The 21,032-nt window shown below is 37.2% G+C and overlaps 1 protein-coding gene across 2 annotated transcripts in view; it reads left to right on the forward strand.

The window, feature by feature from the left end:
• Nucleotides 1–21,032, forward strand: part of KLF12 (Kruppel-like factor 12) — a 465,591-nt gene continuing 444,559 nt past the window's right edge. The window contains exon 1 of one of the 2 annotated variants that reach the window (XM_011932150.1): nucleotides 1–240. The gene's annotated coding sequence lies outside the window, so the exon portion shown is untranslated. Of the gene's footprint in view, nucleotides 241–287; nucleotides 474–21,032 lie in introns of those variants that run through there. The other variant, XM_011932151.1, reaches the window with a different exon arrangement.

The raw sequence follows: 21,032 nt of genomic DNA on the forward strand, positions 1-21,032 counted from the left end.
GGGTTTCTTGTTTTCGGCCCCCCCTCACCTCACCCCACCCCACCCCACCCCAGGCGCCTCTCCGGTTTCCTGAGCTGCGGGCTGCGAGGGAGGAGAAGCGGCGTCCTGCAACCCCCTCGGCTGGGCCCCGGGGTAATTCGATGCGGGCCTTGGCGAGGCTCCCCACACTAGACCGGGGCTCGCGTCTCGGCAGCCTCCACCCACCGGCCCACCCTACATTTAGCGCATCATGTGATCCGGGTAAGTCATTTGCAAGTACAACAGTTCCCCGGGTTGCCCCCCATTCATTTCCTGAGAACTGCAGAGAGCCGCTGAGAGGCTCTGCGTGTGCGTGTGCGCGGGTGACGCCGTGTGTGTGCGAGTGAGTGTGTGTGTGCGCGCGCGCGCGTGTGAGAGAGAAAGGGAGAGAGAGAGAGGGGGACTCTGTGTGAGGGAAAGAAAACAATTTCTCCTGCTCTGCAGCTTCTGTTCAGGTCTGTGCCGATTCCGTTTCTTATCAAAATAAACAACCCCCTCTTTTTTTTTTTTGCCATCCCAAATCAGACCGTATTCTCTTAACGTGTTTTATTTTCCTTCTGTCATCTACTCAAGTTAAATCATTTTGGTTGGTCTGTGTTCTTAAAGGGGGAAAGTGCCGGGAAGCGGGAGGGGGCCGGGGAAGGGCGATGCTGTTGCAAAGCAAGTAGCGTCGGTCGGATTCGTGGAGAAGAAAGAAGGAGGTTTCTTCCCCCCTCCCTTAATTTTTTTTTTCAGAAGAAGTTATCAAGTAACGTGAATTAAGCAAATGTTTTTCTACCCCTAGTGGAATTGTTGGTCGCAGTGTTTGCCTGACAGTTGCCAAGGATGAGAAATAAAACCCCAGGGCTGAACTTGGGGGGGGAGGGGGGCTTGTGGAAGTAGTTGGCCCCCCAACCTCGAGCGGGGTGGTTGAATAGCTCCGCACCGGGGCCGTGTGGGCTGTGTGCGCGCGCTCGAGAGAGTGGAGGGGAAGGGGTTAAGGCGGAGATGACACTGCTGGCATGAATAGTGCTCCTGGTGCTACATTCATTATTGTCTCTGGTCGTAATGATGTGTAACTGTCACTTGCTACAGTGCCTGGTCCATGCAAGTAGCCAGGGGCTGGCCGGTGGCTGTTATTTTCAATTACGGGAGACCTGGCCGGAGTTGACAAGGGGCAACTTTGCACGTCCACCCGGGCCGGGAACCCGCAGAGCCGGCCTGGGAGCCACTTCTTCCCTTAGAAGCTCACTCTGAGGGTTCGGACTTGACCTCCACGACATTAGTTGGTGTTCACGTTAGATGCTCCCCTATGGGGAGAATCAATCCTGCTTTTGTTGGGTAGAGAGCTGTCTGCAAGAACTTTGAAAACTTTTATCTTTGGGGGAAAAGGGTGGGGTGCACTCAACAGTTTTGTTTCGCAGTGCATTTGAGGCAAATGCTTGGAAAAAGTACCAATTCCTTTGTTATATGCCCTGCAGCTTCCCAACCCCCTTCACCCTGCGCTTCGAGTTTTGCATACTTTAATAGTAATAGTCTTATTTCAGCTGATAAAACCTGACCGTGTTGAGTTAAAGAGTATTAATACAACGGAATGTGTAATCTGGATAAACAGTTTGTGTAGTTAGTATTGTCAGCCCTCTAATTTAACTGTGTAGATGGCTTAAGTGTCGTTCTGTATGGATAGTTTTAAATAATTCCACTGGCTAATGGAATTCTCGGCCAAGCATTCTGATATTTTATTTTACACCAGCGTTAGATTCTGTTTCCCTGTAATATCAGAGAGACGAGCAACTCTATTTACATTTAGTGCGTGTGCATCTAGTGACTTCGGTAGACATCTGCCAATCAAATACACGTCATTCTGCAAAACCACCTAGACGCTTCCATGCCCTTTTCTTACTGGACGATGGAGTTGTTTAAATAAGTAAATACTTTGAAATAAATTTGGTGGCTTTTAGCAAGAAGCGTTTTGTGATGGGAATAGGAGTGGTCACTTTGAAGAGTGGGTGTATATCGTCTTCTAAGAAACGCCTTTAGAACTGATACTTAATTAAAACAGTGGACCCCCCCCCCAAGGAAAAAAGCTTGCTTGTGCTGTCCTCAGACCTCATTCACATGTTGTGTGCATTTTTTAAAACCCGATAGAAATTGGTTCCGATAAAGGAGTATACTTAGAATAGAAAATTTTAAACTCTAGAAGCATAGTGGAAATAGGATGTTGAAGGACAAACGTTTCAGTTGCGTAAGTTATATCTTTATTGTTGCAGACCGGTCAATCGTGATACTAGATTGAGTATATTAAGCTCCTCTGAGTTGGGGAAAGAGCAATTTGAGCGTATAAAAATTAGGAAAGAGGTTTATTATTCTACCAATTAATAACTATTATGAAATGTACTGGGAAAATTTGAAATTTGAAATGTTTCCACATACAATTTTCATAATTTTGAACTAAGACCCTGTAACCAACATAACTGTGTCAGGTTAAATAAAACATTCTTCAGGATTTCTGTTTATTTTTGAAATCCTTCAGTTATTTATGTACTGCTTATCAGTGCAGTCAGCTGAACTTTATTGTAGAATGCTTTTTATTACTATCTATTGAAAAAAATTGTGCTAATGAGTCCTTAATATTCTCCACCCCCCCCCCCACAAGTTCTTTTTTCAGAGATGACTATCATTTGGGAGGAAATGGTCCTGGTCTAGCATTTGAGACCTTGACCTTAGCAACTCTTGGCTGATGGTTGTTTACTACAGCTGCAGCCTATGTGTGTGCTGAAAGGGAAGGTCTGCAAACACTAGTGCACTCACTCTCCCCAGGCCAAGGGGAGAACAAATCGGGATGCTTGATGTTCATTCTGAAGAGCATGCATCTGGCCTGTAATATCCATCGTGTTCTGGTCATGTGAAAATATACATGTTGCTCAGGGATATTTTCCCTGCCTCCTGTGCAGGGAAATTAGACACTTTAAACAGGCTCCAGTGAGTTTTAGATGTTACAGTATATCATGAAGCAGGCTGTTATCAACTTAGTGAAATAATTTGGCCTTAAATATAGGTGTGTTTTATCTTGGCAGAGACAACATAAGTGCTTAGGCCTCTAGGCCTATGCTGAGAGCATTTTGAATTCAAGCCAGTGTTGGTTAATCTAGAGTTTGGAGTAACCTTACCCAGTGAAGGGATATTGTTAAGTGGATGAACATATAAAGGTCCTGGACATTTTTTTCCATTATACAACATGGAAAGCATGGAACTTTATGTTTTTGCAAATTAATAATATTACAGTGATCCCATTACATTGGAGCATCAAATGGTTTGTTTTCTTTATATTGTGAGAGAAACAGTCAAGTTCATAAATCTAGCTGTAGATTGTGTATTGAACTAGAAAACTAGTAATGGCACAAACTCATTTGAAAAGTTTTTGTTTATAAGTTTTTCTACTTGCCAGTTGCATGTTGATTAATGAACATGAGCTAAAATCCCAAGACAGTTTCATTCAAAATCAACACCATTATTACCTTTTCTGCTTAGAAAACAGCGTTTTTTTTTTTTTTTGAGTCGAGGTCTCACTGTGTCACCCAGGCAGGACTGAAGTAGCATCATCATAGATCAAATTCCCGGGCTCAAGGGATCCTCCCATCTTAGCCTCCCAAGTAGGCAGGGCTGCAGATGCACGCTGGCGCACCCAGCTAAAAATTTTCTTGTAGACTTGAGGTCTTACTGTGTTGTCTAGGCTGGATCTTGAATTCCTGGCCTCAAGAAAACCTCCTGCCAAAGTGCTGGGATTACAGGCATCAGCGACTGTGCTGGCTACAACTTTAATTTTTTAAGTAAGTCTGAAATAGGTTGTAGTTGCTTATCTGTCACTTTCTGTTTGAAAATACTGTATGATCATAGACTGGAAATGGCTTATATTTTTGACCAGTGTTTATTTTTCCTTTCAAATTCACACTTACTTGTTTTTCAGCCTGCAATTTATGCATAGCTTTCAACTTTTAACTGTGTACAAAATGTAAGGGTAAAAATATTAAAATTAAATAACTGGCAACGCCCTATAACCACAGCCTTAACTCATCTACCACAACCCTCCTTCCAAAAGCAAGAAAGTAAACAGATGGGCCTTGCCCTATGCCCAGAAGGTCAACAGTCTTAGGCTCTGTTAGACCTGCTTAGTTTCTGGATCCGAAGCCCAGCCCAGAGAGCTGCCTGACTTCCACCCTCCAGAATTCATTTTTAGGGCCTAGGTTGGCCACACCCCATCTGATGTCAGCTATTGAGTTCTTGTGGTACAGAACACATGCTGTGGATTAAATGGTTACTTTCTCTCTATATTGTCAGTAATTATGTTACAAAAGGATTTTCCCGTTTTGGGTGTTTATTGTCATAAAGTAGCTACTTGAGTAGTCTTATTGCTCCATAAAAATTTGTTTTGGTCGACGGTAGATTACAGAATATTCACCCAAAGAATTCTGTTCTAGTATGGTCTTTCTTCCTTTTTTTTTTCAACTTAAAGTCATGCGTTTCTTTTGTTGCTACTCTCATGGTCTACATTTTTGAATATTTATTAGTGTAATAATTAGACTGCTCCAAACACATTTGCTGTCTGGTGCAAAAGTAGCAGGAAGCCCTTATTGCTGTATTGCTGCATGGAAGGTGACAGGGGAATAAATTAGGAGACCTTTGGGATAGTTTCCCCACCCCTATCAAAGACTATAGAAGCTACCATGATAACTACCTGCTGGCTTTGACCGCCATGAATTGTGTCCCAAGTGTGACATTCGCCATGCTTTTCAGTATGTATGACCTTTCACAGTAATTCCTGGCATGATGTGTATGTATATAGTTGGCCGTCTTTATTCGTGGATTCTGCATTAAGGGAGTCAACCATAGATTGAAAACATTCAAGAAAAAAATATACAACAATAAAAATGATACAAATAAAAAACTATAACGATTTATATAGCATTTACATTGTATAAGTGATTGTAACTAATCTAGAGATGATTTAAAGTATGTAGGAAGATGTGCACAGGTTATATGCAAATACTGCATTATTTTTTATAACGGACTTGAGCATCCATGGATTTTGGTATCTTCTGGGGGATGGGATCTTGGAGTCAATCCTCCAAGGATACTGAAGAATGACTACATACTGTATATACATATATATTCATTATCTTATATGTCTATATGTGTATGTATATATTTAGTATTTATCTTTATATATTTTTACATGTGTTTTTGTATTCTGTATTAGTATATAACGCACCTACACACATAACGCACCCACACACACCATACACAAGAGCAAGAATTACAGTAAAATTTCATGACCAAGAAAAACGTTAAAAAGCCACACATATATATACAAAAGGGGGAAAAACAATCTTTTAAAAAAATTTTATGTTTAGTAATACTGTGCTCACTTTGAGATTATCGAACTAACTTATAACAAAACAGAAATACAACCCTGCCTTAAAGAAAACAAACCTAAATGGCAGCCAAGTTAAATTATTCCAAAACAATGTAAAGAAAACCTTCCTTCATTTCATAATGAATGGTAACCTCTAAGATTATACATCCTTGAATCGTAACTAATTTCAGTGGCAGAAATATCTCACTTTGAGTCTTGCTCTCTTGCTTACTAGCTATGGATGACCTTGGTCGAATTTCTTAACCTCTCTGAGTCTATGAAATGGAAAAAATGATATGTAGTTTACAGGGCTGTGGTGAGGGTTAAATGGGGTAATGTGGCCAAAAGTCAGTTTGTAAAACTACAAAGTTCTCATGTGGCAACTGATTTGATGGGAAAAGCACTCCAGCCGTACCTCCACCGCCCCAACACTGCCCTCCCCTGAAAGGGATAAACTTTCCTGCTTCTCAAAGTGAGCATATAAATTACGCTTATGGGGAAGGAATTTCCGAGTGTGGGTAGAAAACTTCTGGCAGTCAAAGGTCATGAATTCCATTCCTGTTTCACCAGAGATTTGCTCTTGTGACCTTGAGAAAGTCACTCTTAAAAATTGTTTCAACGTAGTTGGTATAAAAGTTACTGATTATTCATATTTATATAATACAGGTGAAGTATCCAAGCTTGTCAAAAGAAAAACACATGAAATTACAGTTCACATGGTCATTTACAGAAAATTGAAAATAAAGATGAACAATGATTAGAGATTGAAAATCTGCAGACTACTTATTTAATGAGTCACCTGAAGCTACTATCAACTGGTCATTAAAAAACAGCCCTTAATTTTAGAAATAGAATTATTAAATTTGTGATGTACTATAATTTCGAGCAGTACATTGAACTGCAAATCCCCAGTTAAATCAAGATCGCGTTGATTAAGCTATGTCTGATTTATGGCTTAAAAGTCACTTGGTTAGACTCAAACATTGTTGCAACATGCTGTATGTTGTTCTTAACTAACATTATATAAAATGCACAATAAAGGTAGATAATGAGGCTCTTACATGTTATTTGTACATTTATTGAATACCTATTTATATAATCACACACTTACATGGTTTCTCCCCAACTGCATTTTCTCCAGTTAAAAAAGAAACAAAACAAATTTTTTTATACCCTTGCAAGAGCAAAGAAACAAACTCAAAATAGCTCTTCAATATAAAACTCAGACTCTTTCCATGTCACAGGTATCTTGCCTGACTTCAATTCATGTTACGATTATCACTGCAAACATCAACATCACTTTTTGTGGGACTTTCTTATTTATCATCTCCTGCCTTAAGAATACACTGTGTTCCAGTCAGTATCCTCGGGCCCCACAGCTCAGAGTATTCCTTCTGGTGTTAATTGTTTGTTGATTTACCTTGTTCTAAATGCCATTATCGTGGTCTTTTCCAACCTAAGTAGCTAAATATATTCAATTCTGTTTGCCATTCCTCAATTCACTTTATTTTCCTGAAAAAAAAAATATTTCTTCTTGCAAAAAGAAATCTTGTAGTATAGTAGAATTAAACCATGCTGCATTTATAGATATTTGCTCTAGTGTATTGATGCCTTTCTTAAAAGCTGCCATTCAGGCCAGGTGTGGTGGCATGTGCATGTATTCCACGTTACTTGGGAGGCTGAGGCAGGAGGATCCCTTGATCCCAGAGTTCAAAGCTGCAATGAGCTGTCATCAATAGAGCCAGTGCACTCCAGCCTTGAAAACCCTGTCTCTAAAACAACAACAGTAACAACAACAAACAGCCATTCAGAGTAAATAGTGGGTACAAAATAAAATACCTCCTTATTGTATACCTAGTATCATACAGAAGTTAAGAACTTGGTTTTTCATGTTAGTTTTTTTAATATGTACTCTTTAGTAAACAGGTACTGATATACCTTGATTTTTATATCATTGACTTTTCAAATAACTGGCACGTGGAATACTATATGTGTCACCTCTGAAATGTCGTTTATGTACTCGATTTTGACTTACGAACATCATTTGATGAATGCCTTTTTTGGGCTGTTGTGTTGCTGTTTTGCCAAGTAACCCCCACTTCTGCTACAGCACTGTGACTTTGCCACTTCTGGCAAAAATTTCAAAAATTATTTGGAAAATTTTATTGTTTTTTATCGTATTTTAACAAAACGAGTGGAAAAAGGGAAAATGAAAGCATCTAGTTTTGAGAAACAGTTTATTATCTTGATATAAAATTGCGACAATGATCATTAGATGTGCTGAAAGTGATGAATCTTTATTGGAAGTGCTACATGGAGTTAAGCTGATGAATTGTTAAAAAAATGAAACAGAACACACAAAATGATATACAGATACTTTTAATGACTAATAGGTTGTATATAAATGCAGATTTTCCTTTTGTCTGTGAGAATGAGTCTCCTTTAAAACATGTCTGGTCAGGAGAAAGCATACAAAATCTCATACAATTATTGGATTCCATCCTTTGTTAAATGAATATTCAGTGATATTTGTATAATATAGGTATCGTAATCCTTATAACCTATGTATCATATGTATTTGTATCATTTAATATATATTTGAATCATACAACTTACATGTCGTGTAGTATATATCGTATGACATATAATACAGCATATATGTGATATGTGCACTATATTATGCTTTCTATTTTACTGTTGTACTCTATTATGAACTATATTATGATTTTTATTTCATAGATGTGGAAATTGATTTTCAGCAAAGGAAAGTAATGAAATTATAGTGAATAGCCAGTTAGCTTTAGAGAGTTGAATGGTAGAAAGCCCCCGGACTTTCCCCTTGTGTTACTCTTACCTCCCTCTGGCATTAAATGTAATATTCCAGAGTTAGCCTTACTGTAGAATAGAGTAAAATTGGGAGTATTATACAAATAAATATGGTTTAGAGGCTGTATTATTATATTTGTTGTAGATTGTATTGACATACTATGTTTACTAGAATACGTTTACTACAAGATATACCTCAGTAAAGAAGTCAATTAAGTGTTTGCTAATATATGTAGTAAAACAAATTATGATACCTCATCCAAAAAATTATTTTAGAAGTAAACTGCTATAGGATGTTCTACAGCAGTGGTAATAGTAGACCAGTAAATTCTGGCTAATATGCATTCTGCTATTGGATAAAGCTATCAAAGTTAGGGACATAATACAAGTAATAATAATGTTATTTTTATTAGAATGTGCTTCAGTTATCCATTTGACTTACACGTATTTAGCTCCTACTACACTTATGGAACCTTATATGAAAATGGGTAGGACAATATCCAGTATCATTAGTGAGTTGAAAATCAAGGAGTGGGGGGTAAGAATTATGTGGCAAATTATAATATAAGGTAATTTGTGATAAATGGACCAAGTGCTGTAAATTGTTTAAAGTACCTGGGGAAAAATTTTTTCTATCTGGGAAATCGAGGTTTCAGGGTTTTAGTAGATATGCGGAAAAGATTTGTTATATAAACAGTGTATATGTGTATCTTTTTATATGAACAATGTGTTTTTTTAATATAAACTGTGTATATATGTGTGTGTGTGTGTGTGTGTGTATATACATACATACTTTTTTTTTTTTTTTTGGAGACAGGGTGTTGCTCTATTGCTCAGGCTGGAGTGCAGTGGCACAATCTCAGCTCACTGCAACCTCCGCCTCTCGGTTTCAAACGATTCTCCTGTCTCAGCCTCCTGAGTAGCTGGGACTACAGGTGTGTGCCACCATGCCCAGCTGAGTTTTGTACTTTTATACAATTATAGTATAATTGTATAAAAGTATAGTATATATAGTGGAGATGGGGTTTCACCATGTTGGCCAGCCTGGTCTCCAACTTCTGACCTCAAGTGATCCGCCTGCCTTGCCATCTCAAACTGCTGGAGTTACAGGTGTGAGCCAACACACGTGGCCCTGTTTATATTTTTTAATAGTAAAAGCAAACCTGCTAATAGATGAATGCAAATTAAAAACATTATTTTGGCAGCTGTGGTGATTTCCCACTTACTTCTTTCTGTTCTCTTTTAGAGCTGATGGTTTTATGATATTTTGGCAAATTTTTATCATTTGCCATATCACCAAGAAGTTTTCTTTTCCAAAAATAGATTCCAGGATGTGCTTGGCCAGTAGGGTATATGGTGTTATAATGAGTTTAGAGATGGTTTATTTGGGAAACAAAAGCAAAGAAAGTTGACTGATGAATAAAATTTTAAATGTACTTTATGTGATGCTATCTAATGAAGGTCTTCTATATTTTTGAAAAAATCTGATGTACTTTATTTTTAAATGCTAGGAATTTTAACTTTGACCAAAAAATCTTTTAAATAATGGGAATATTTAATTTGTATTAAAATACTGTTTACATATTAAGAGGAATACAGTTTTTTAAAGCATGAGAACAATGGAAGGGAAAACTTGAAAATATAAATTTTGCAGAAGATCACAGTTGCAGTTTATCAGAAGTGTTGCTTGAAGGAATATTTAGAAAGAAACATTGAAGTATGAGGATATTTCAAGGCTAACAGACTTTGGAATATACATTAGCTCTTCTACTTCAGATACGAATACAGGTAACTTTAGCAAACACAAAATATTTCATTGAAGAAAGAAGTGAACTCAATGAGTAGATTAAAAGCATTAATAGAATTTTTTTTTTTAGCACTATATTGAGTATGGTGGAATTATACCAAAACTCTAGGCTGAGGCAGTTACCTTGTGTTTTATTTATAAATAACAGTAATTAAGACAGTTTAGAATACTTGGTAAGTATGGGCTGACAACAACAACAACAACAACAAAAATTGCTTTGTGCTTGGTGGTTTAGAGTGGTTTCAGTTTCATCTTGATGGTCCTGTATGGTGGATTGGTCACATGTTACCCTTGTAAATAATGAGAACACTAAATAATCGAAAGAAGGTAAAAGTCTAAAAATTGGCAGAACTAGAACCCTAATTGCCAGCACCAGTAGAATAGTTTTTTCCCGTTTTATAATTACTACTGCCTTTCTGACTTTCATTTAGTCTGGATGAGTTAAAACTTTGCAGGTCCACAGTGCATAAAAGAAGTGTTACTAGTGTCTAGTTGATATGAAATGCTCAGTGAATATCAGATTAATTCTTACCTTCTTCCAAAATGCACTTTAAAAAGGTAAAGAGAATCCATCTGTAATAGCCCAGAGAGATCAACCCGTTGACCCTGGAATAGAGATTGTGGAGTTGGAGACATCCATACTCTTTGAAGAAAATTAGGGCATTTACCATGTGCCAAGGCTTGTGCTAGGTGTGTAAATACATACGTAGATAAAACATGGGCTTTGTCCTACAATATAGGCAGATCATGAAAGAAGCAGGATAGCTAAGCCGAGAGGCAAGCCCAAGCTGGTGTATTCTGGTTTAGTTTATTTCTTTTAAATCTTTAATGTGCCTAAAAGGTACCCTGGGTATTTTTAGATTTATGCTGTAGTCTCTTTGAAGTACTTTTAATCTTACTAGAAAAACTTTTCCTATTTAAGCATGTAGTTTTGTTTTTTCTTTCAAAAACTTTTTGCACATTTATTTTATATTAAATGTGTATAATACATTTTAAAGGCATTTCATTTTATGTTTCCAACCAACACACAAGTAGGTGTTTATGATATTTACATGTGATTTATTTTTACTTTTTTACCTCTGTGACTCTTCAAGTTTTCAAAGAAACACAACTGAAGATCGTTAGAAAATAAGCATTGTTTTGCAGAAGCTTGCTTTCATGGGCATTGTTTACAAATATATTATTCTGATATAAGTGGGTATACTTGTATGGAAACTTTAAAATTCATTTTTTTTTTTGGGTGGAATTGTTTCCTCTAGCCAAAAATAACATTCCATTAGTCCATAACTTAGGTTTTCAGCACGATTATATGTCCTTTTATATTTTTCTTCATGTTCTTAAGCGTTAGGAACACATACACACAGTTTTTTAGTCACTGCTTACAAAAATGGAAGGAGTTTATTTGAAACTCTTTTATCTTTTTTCATTCAGTGCTGCCTGAGAGAAATCCTTCTCAGCTGCTACTGTTCTAATCAATTAAAAAATTGTTACATCGTATTCCAAGGAGTGGTTATTTCATAGCGTACTCAATCACTCATTTATTAGAGGGAAATACTGTGTTTCCAGTTTTTGCCGCTTTTAAACTAATGTTATAATAAATAACTTCATAGGTGTCTTCTGAGAGACCTAAAGAATAGATTCCCAGGGATAGGATGATCCATTCAAAATGTATCAGTGTTCATAAATGTTGCCCCATTGCTTTGACAAGTATATAGTGATTCACATTATTACCAGCAATGCAGGCAAATACCCTATCCCCAATCACCATCAGCAATAGTTCATGTTTCCCAGTCTGATAATTGTGTAGTGATATCTTATTGTTACTTGAATTAGTATTTGCTGATTGTTAGTGACTTTGGACATCTTTTCCAATGTTTGTAGGCAAATTAGAATTATTATAAGAATTGTCCTTTCATATTCTTTGCCCATTTAAAAAATTGGTTATTGTCCTTTTGTGGGAATTCATTTTATATTAAAGCCACTAACCACCTGCCTGACATCACCATTGCAAGTAATTTTTTTCATAAACCAATCTTTTATCTCTTGCCTGTTCAAGAAGTATCTTTTGATATACAACCTTTAAAATATGTAAGCAATTCCTTCTCTTTCTCTTTGGTGTCCTGTTTTAAGGTTTTCTCCGTTGATAAAGTAGGCACGTAATATCCTCACTAGATTTAATTCCCCCCCCATTTTTGTCTTTAATCTATTTGGAATTTATTGTATATGATATAAGAGAGAGGGTCTACTTTTTACTTTCAGAGCATAGAAATACCATTGTATCAGCAACAATTTTGAGGTAATCTGTTCTTTTTCCAGAGAATATAAATTTCACATTTGTTGTATAATGTTTTCCTATATCCTGTAGTACCTAACTTTCTTTATAAGTTTTTTTAGGTATTCTAATACATGTAACTAGCATTCGTATGTGAGGAATATTTTATCCATCATCACACCTCCCCTGTGCTATTTTCTTCATATATTTTACTTACACATGTTATAGCCTATCCATTTCTTGGCTACTGTGTTTGCTTTAAACAGTAAGTTACCTTTAATACAGATTCAACATCAGACAAAAATGTGTTTTTAAATTTTTGCTCGTATTTTTGCTAGTTCCAGGGTTTTTATTTCTTTGTGTGGATATAGTATCCACACTATATAAATTATATAGTATCATATTAATTTTACCTAAATACATTTTTTCTTTACCTAAATAATTTTTTCTTTTTGTGAGGCAGAGTCTCGCTCTGTCATCCAGGCTGGAGTGCACTGGTGTGACCTCAGCTCACTGTAACCTCTGTCTCCTTGTTCAAACAATTCTTGTGGCTCACCCTCCAGAGTAGCTGGTATTATAGATGCCCGCCACCACACCTAGCTAATTTTTATATTTTTAGTAGAGACAGGGTTTCACCATGTTGGCTCAGCTGGTTTTGAACTCCTGACCTCAGGTGATCTTCCCATCTTGGCCTCCCAAAATGCTGGGATTACAGGCATGAGCCACTGCACCTGACCTACCTAAATAATTTATTGCAGTGCAGTCTGCTGGGAATGACATTTCTCAGCTCTTGCTTGTGTAAAGATGTCTATATGCTTTGGTTCCTGAAGTATTTTAGGTGGATATTCAATTCTGGGTTGACAGTTTTCCCCCATTATGTTAAATATATTGCTCCAGTATCCTCTCATTTATATAATTCTGAAAAGATATCTTTTGAAATTATTTTTGCTTGTCTATATGCAATGTTTCTTTTTTTTCTTTTCTTTGGCTGCCTTCAGGATTTTTTTCTTTAACTTTGTTTTTCAGCAGTTTTACTATGATGTATATAGGTGTGTTATCATTTATAATTATCATGCATTGGATTCTCTAGGCTCCTTATTGTTTTTCTTAGTTTTTCATAAATTTCTATCCATTACCTTTTCAGTGTTTCTATTGCCCTCCCTCCCTTCTCTTCTCTTTTCCCTTTGGACTGTGTTGACAAGCACATTAGACTACTTGGTATTGACCCACAAGTCTTGGGTCTTCTGCACCTCTCCCCCATCTATTCAAGTTTTAGTCTGAATAATTTGCATTGACCTGTCCTCAAGTTTACTAATTCTTCCTGCTGTGTCAGGTCTGTTGTAAGATCAGTGAAAGAATTCTTCATTTTTCATAGAAAGTTATTTGCCTAGCATTTTTTATAAATTAAAAAAATTTGTACCCCTTTGCTTAATTTCTCTGTTCATGCATGTTGTCTACCCTTTTCTCTAGATTCTTTTACATTTTAATTATAATTATTTTGCAACTCTCAATTTGTTAGTTTCAGGATCTCTGCTATCTCAGGGTCTGCTTATGTTGACAGCTTTATCTGTTGACAGTGGGTGGTTTCTTCCTTTGTTTTTCTGTCTTTTTTTTTTTTTTTTGAGATAAGAGTCTCGCTCTGTCACCCAGGCTGGAGTATAGTGGTGTGATCTTGGCTCACTGCAGCCTCTGCCTCCCAGGTTGAAGCGATTCTCTGCCTTAGCCTCCCAAGAATCTGGGATTACAGACGCATGCCACCACTCCTGGATAATTTTTGTATTTTTAGTAGAGACGGGGTTTTGCCATGTTGGCCAGGCTGGTCTTGAACTCTTGGCCTCAAGTGATCTGACTGCCCCAGCCTCCCAAGTTACTGGGATTACACACATGAGCCATTGTGCCCTGCGCTTGTAATTTTTGATTGACTTCCCACCATTATATATAAGAGAACAGTAGATACTGAGATAAATAATTATTATGGTAAGAAGTTGATGTATTGTTATTGTCTTTCTTTAATTTGTTTCTTTTTCTCCTTTAGTTTTCTCTTCACATGTTTGGTCTCCTGGATCTTTAAATTACTGCATCTTTTCTTTCATTATTTTTTCTCTTTGTAGTTTTACTTTGTTCTTGGGAAGAAGTGTGTATTTGTGTGTGCACATGAGCATGTGCAGCTCCCTATCTTAATAGACTTGCACCTTCTTACAATTAAGATGTTGGAAAGGTTCATTTATAAATTGGGTTTTGGGGGGTGATAATATATCAAAGGGACTGGTTTAATTCCATTTTCATATCAGTTTTGAAACTTTTTGACCATAATTTAATGTAATGTGAGAGTGCATTTCTCTTTCATTGCCTCGATCTACCAGCCTTCACAAGTGAGTCAACCACTTTATCCTTCATTCTCTTATCTACCAGGGAATAGATGAGCATAATGTATGGAAAGTCACACCATTCACAGGAAACCAACTTTTCCTTTACAACATAACTAATAAAGCACTTAAAAAGGTCTTTGTTTTTTGATCGTTAATAATTTTATTTAACAATATAACAAACTTTGCAAAGTTCATTAAGCATTGTGAGACATGTGGCTTGTTTTAAAAACTTTTATTTGAAGAAGGCTGACTGAATCGTAGACATTTAAAATATTTTTTAATGTCTCTTTTATTATGAGAAATTTTAAACATACACAAAAGTAGTGAGAATAGTATAAGAAACCCTCATGCACCCAGACTAACCTTAACAAATCCCAGCATTTTGCCATCTTGTTTCATAAATCTCTGGCCTCACTCCCCCTGAGCAACTAATTTCAGACATACAATTTTAACTATAAATACTTTAGTATATTTGTCTAGCAGATAAGGACTTCAAAAAACACACACATACATGCACATACAAAAACTGACAATGTGTAATGACACCTGGTATAATTACCATGGCATATCTACCAAGGCCAGGAAACCAACATTGGCAGGTTATTGTTGTTTGGACTTCACTAGCTTTTCCATTAATGTCTGCTTTCTCTTTTAGGTTATGAACAAGGTACCATATTGCTTTGAGTTGTTACACCTGTTTTCTGTTTTGTGTCAGTTTCTTAGTCTCTCTTTTTATTTCATGACGTTAAGAGTTTTAAGGAGTACTGGTCAGGTATTTTATAGGATGTCCTTCAGTTTTGGTTCATCTGATGCTTTTCTCATGATTAAACTGGCTTATGGGGTCTTGGAAAACAGTATCACAGAGGTGAAGTATGCTTCTCAGTGTATCGTATCAGGGGTATCATTGTATCGTATCATGATGTCCACAGGATACCACTGATGATCTTAACCTTAATTACTTAGTTAAATTGGTATTTGTCAAGCTTCTTTACTGTATTTTTTCCCCCCTTTCCATACTCTATTCTGTGGAAGTGAGTCACTAAGTCTTGCCTACTCTTAAGAAATAACTATGTATCGTACTTAGAATTCTATAGATTACATTCTTCTCCATTTATTTTAAATGTGTATTGGCATGGATACATGCATATTTATCTTACATGTGGAGTCATAAGCTAATACTGTGTTAGTCTCTTAGATTTTTCTGGCTTTGACCAAAGACTGCTTTCAGATTTGCTCTTGTGGCCCAGTGACGTCCCCCTGTCTTTTGTTTTTGAGTACTTTGTTAACTTTCTGGTATTACAGGATTCTCTAGGCTCATCTCATATTTTCCCTGCCACAGCTACCAAATCAACCAATCTTCCAAGGGTCTCTCATTTCATTGTAGAATGATATCTAGAAAGCACGATCTGAGTGCTGAGTGTTCTGTTTGCTACCAGGGTAGGTGCTGTTCTAATTGTGAATCAAGTTGATCAGAATCAGTCTTTCTTTACACCTTATTTTTTTTAAATAAACTGATAAATAGAGGGAATACTAATAATTCTATTTGAAATGATTACCTTATTTTGGCTAATTGATTAGAATTTTCATAACTTATCATGTTGCAATAAGAGTAGAGAAAATAGATTTTTTTACCAAATCTTGCAGCAAGGTGATTGACATTTTTCTTACATTCACTCTTGGCTAAGTTTTCATTATCTTGGTTTCCTGGTATAGTGGGATATTAGGGATGTTTTATTTGAAGAGTTTGAGTCTATGGATGCATTATATTACCAGCATTATTTTATAATCTGCTAGATAATACTATATTAATAGTAGTTAATTGGTCTCTTTAGTTAATATTGTAAACCTTGAATAGAAAAATTATTTCAGGCCTAATTATAGTTTATGGAAGTTTTGAAATTTCTATCCTAATTTCCGACCCTAATTTGAAGATCATAGTAGTCTTTGATCTTTGTAAGGTTAAAATATTTTCTGAAAAGTTCTGCTATGACATGTTAAACTGTGCGTAGGAAACAATCGTAGCCATGGGAATCAACTTATTCTCACTGAATGTTCATGATGTGCAAGAGATTGTTTCGAATGAAAGCCTGAAATCTTGAGAGGTAAGGCTTTAAACACTTACATTTCCTATATGGATAAATTCTTAGTAATTTGGCTTCTACCATTCATGTAAAACTATACATGCTGTAAAACATTCATGGCCATGTGTAAACAATTTAAAGAAATTGAAACTTCACTTAAAGCAGGTTCCTGCTTGATGTGAATAAGAGTGTTGCTTTGTGAGGAAGAAAATATATCTCTGGCCTTTTTTTCCCTAGGAGCAAAGAAATGGTCTCCAGTGATCTGTCACTGGGCATTGTGTTAAGTAATCCTTAGTAATTTCTCAGTAAAAAAATGCTGGTAAAGCTTTCTGGCTATGCCTCAGTGGTTCTTTTTCAATGAGGACATTATCAGAGAAGGCAAGAAATTAAGTTTTCCTGTTTCCACTTTTCCTCATATTTGAGTTTATCTATAAGTTTATTTCGTGTGGGTCTAAGGTAAGAAAACTGAGCACATATTTACTGTATGGCAACAATAGTGTGTGGAATGGTAAATCTCAGTAAGATATGCCCACGTCTGAATCCTGGGAATATGTGAATATTGCCTTGTTTGGAAGGTGGTTTTTGTGCATGTAATTATGTTAAAGATGTGAGATGAGAACATCCTGGATTTCTTGGGTAAGCTCTAAATTCAATGATAAGTGTCCTTACAAGCATCAGAGGAGGAGAAGGCAATATGAAGACAAGAGGCAAGGATTGGAAGGATGTGGCTACAAGCCAAGGAATACCAACTAGTGCTAGCAGCCACCGGAGGTTGCAAGAGGCAAGGAAAAGATTTTTTTTTTTTTGGTCAGAGTTTCACTCTGTCGCCCAGGCTGGAGTACAGTGGCGTAATCTTGGCTCACTGCAACCTCTGCCCCCCGGGTTCAAGTGATTCTCCTTCCTCAGCCTCCCGAGTAGCTGGAATTATAGGTACCTGCCATCACGCCTGGCTAATTTTTGTATTTTTAGTAGAGGTGGGGTTTCACCATGTTGGCCAGCTTGGTCTCAAACTCTTGACTTCAGGTGAATCACCTGCCTCAGCCTCCCAAAGTGCTTGGATTACAGGCATTCACCACCACGCCTGCTGGAAAAGATTCTTTTCTAGAGCCTTTGAAGGAGTTGTGGCCTTGCTTTTCCCTTTCTCTACAACTGCGAGAGAATAATTTCTGTTGTTAGTCACCAGGTTTGTGGAAAATTATTAGGGCAGCCACAGGAAATTAATCAATCCACTATGGGCAATGCATTATGCTAAATGCTAGTGGTTATAAGGTCTTTGCTACCAGCTATTCAGAAATTTTTGAAAAGTATACAAAAACATAATACAATGTTACAAGTTCTATAAAAAATAATTGTATAGAAATTCTGAAAGCTTTGAAGGGGACTTTGTTAATTTGGAAGATTTAGAACAGTGGTCCCCAGCCCTTTTGACACCAGGGCTTGTTTCATGGAAGGCAATTTTCCCACATACTGGGAGAGAATGGGAATGATTTCTACCTCAGATTATCAGGCATTAGATTCTCATAAGGAACATGCAACCTAGATCCCTCGCATGCACAGTTCACAGTAGGGTTTGTGCTTCTGAGAATCTCATGCTGCTGCTAATCTGTCAGGAGGTGGAGCGTGGCCCACTGCTCACCTTCTGCTGTGTGGCCTAGCTCCTAACAGGCCATAGACCAGGTAGGGGTCCATGGCCCCGGGGATTGGGGCCCCATGATTTAGAGGATTCATTGAGAAAGAAGCATTTTGTCTGAGTTTGAATGATGAGTAAGACTATTCCAGGCAAAAAGGGAGTGGAGGATTAGAGGCAGGGGGACATGTGTATGAAATAGCACATTATGCTCCTTTAAATACCATCTGTGAGATGAGCACCCAATTAAAACTCCAGTATTTTCAAGTATTGAGAGTAGAGCAATTTCTTGAACCCACATTGACAGCTTGATGCTGCCATATCTCAAATTTTAATAGTATGTCTCTGCTGTAAATATTATTAAAGATATTTTAAACAATCACCTTTCATTCATGCTTCATCCCTTAATCTTCTGACTCAATCTGTTTGGCAGCTTAGAGTGTAGTATGATGTCAGTGACCCGCATATAAGACCTTAATTATAGGCATACCTCAGAGATACTGTGGGTTTGGTTCCAGACCACTGCAATAAAGCAAATATCTCAATAAAGCAAGTCACTAGAATTTTTTCATTTTCCCAAAGCATAAAAGTTATGTTTACATTATAATGACCTATTAAGCATACAATAACATTGTGATTAAAAAAAAAACCTACATGCCTTAAATTAAAAATACTTTATTGCTAAAAAATGCTAGCATTCTTTTGAACTTTAAATGAGTCATAATCTTTTTGCTGGTGGAGAGTCTTGCTTGGATGTTGATGGCTGTTGACTGATCGGGGTGGTGGTTCTGAAGGTTGGGGTGGCCATGGCAGTTTATTGATGTTCACAGCATCTTCACCAGGAGTAGATTCCAACTCAAGAAACCGCTTACTTTGTTTATCTATAATAAGCAACTCCTCATCTGTGAAGGTTTCATCGTGAGATTGCAGCAATTAAGTCACATTTTCAGGCTCTACTTCTAATTCTGTTTCTCTTGCTATTTCCACCACATCTTCAGTTACTTACTCCACTGAACTCTTGAACTTCTCCAAGTCATCCATGAGGGTTGGAATCAGCTTCTTCTAAACTCCTTCTGATGTTGTTATTTTGACCTCCTTGCACAAATCACAAATATTATTAGGACATCTGGAATGATGAATCAGTTCCAGAAAGTTTTCAATTTACTTTGCCCAGATCCATCAGGGGAGTCACTATCTATGGCAAGTATATCTTTACATAATGTATTTTTTAAATAATAAGACTTGAAAGTTGAGCTGACTCCTTGATCCTTGGGCTGCGGAAAGGATGTTGTGTTACCAGGCATGAAAACAGCTTTAATCTAGTTCTACATATGTCTGTGTCAGAGCTCTTGGGTGATTAGGTGCATTGTCAATGAGCAGTAATATTTTTAAAGGAATCTTTTCTGAGCAGTATGTCTCAATGGTAAGTTTGAAGTATTTAGTAAACCATGCTGTAAGTAGATGTGCCATTATTCAGGCTTTGTTGTTCCATTTATAAAGGACAGGCAGGGTAGATTTAGCATAATTCTTAAGGGGCCTAGGATTTTCAGAATGGTAAGTGAGCATTGGCTTCAACTTAAAGTCACCGGATACATTATTTCCTAACGGAGAGTCAGCCTGTGCTTTGAGATTGTAAAGCCAGTCATTGACTTCTCCTCTCTAACTGTGAAAGTCCTTGATGGCCTCTTCTTGCAATAGGTTGCTCTTTTGTATACATTGAAAATCTGGTTTTTTGTTTGTTTTTGTTTTTTAGTATATTCACCTTCATCAGTGATCTTAGCTAGATCTTCTGGATAACTTGCTGCAGCTTCCCCATCAGCATTTGCTGCCTCACCTTCCACTTTTATGTTATAGAGATGGCTTCTTTTCTTAAACCTCATGAACCAAACTCTGCCGGCTTCCAGTGCAACTTTCTCACCTCCCTTGGTCTTCGCAAAATTAAAGAGAGTTGGGAGATTGACCTGGATTAGGCTTTGGTTTAAGGGAATGTGTGGCTGGTTTGAGCTTCTATCCAGACCACTCAGACTTTCTCTGTCATCAGCATTACGGCTGTTTTGTTTTCTTATTCATGTTTTTGATGGAGTAACACTTTCAGTTTTCTTCTGGAACTTTCCCTTGGCATTCACAACTTCGCTCTTTGGCACAAGAGGCCTGGCTTTTGGTCTGTCTCTGCTTTCATTCTGCCTCCTTCATTAAGCTTACTCATTTCTAGCTTTGATTTAAAGTAAGAGACAGGTGATGCTTCCTTTGACTTGAACACTTAGAGGTCTTTGAGGGTTATTAGTTGGCCCAATTTTAGTGTTGTTAAGTCTCAGGGGAGAGAGGAAGGAACTGCCAGTTTGTGGAGCAGTAAGAACACACACAACATCTATTTATGAAGTTCAATGTCTTAGAAGGTCAGGGTTTGTGTTGCCCCAAAGCCAGTCCCAATAGTAACATCAAAGATCACAGGTCACCATAACAGATACAATAATAGAAAAGTCTGAAATATTGCAAGAATTACCAAAACATGACACATGCTGTTGGAAAAATGGCACTAATAGGCATACTCGAGTCAACTTTGCCAAAAACTTTTAATTTGTAAAAAAAAAATCAAAACACACACACACACACACACACACACAGTATCTGCAAAGTGCA

Source organism: Colobus angolensis, unplaced genomic scaffold (assembly GCF_000951035.1).
Source record: "Colobus angolensis palliatus isolate OR3802 unplaced genomic scaffold, Cang.pa_1.0 Scaffold94, whole genome shotgun sequence".
Classification (NCBI taxonomy): domain Eukaryota; kingdom Metazoa; phylum Chordata; class Mammalia; order Primates; family Cercopithecidae; genus Colobus; species Colobus angolensis.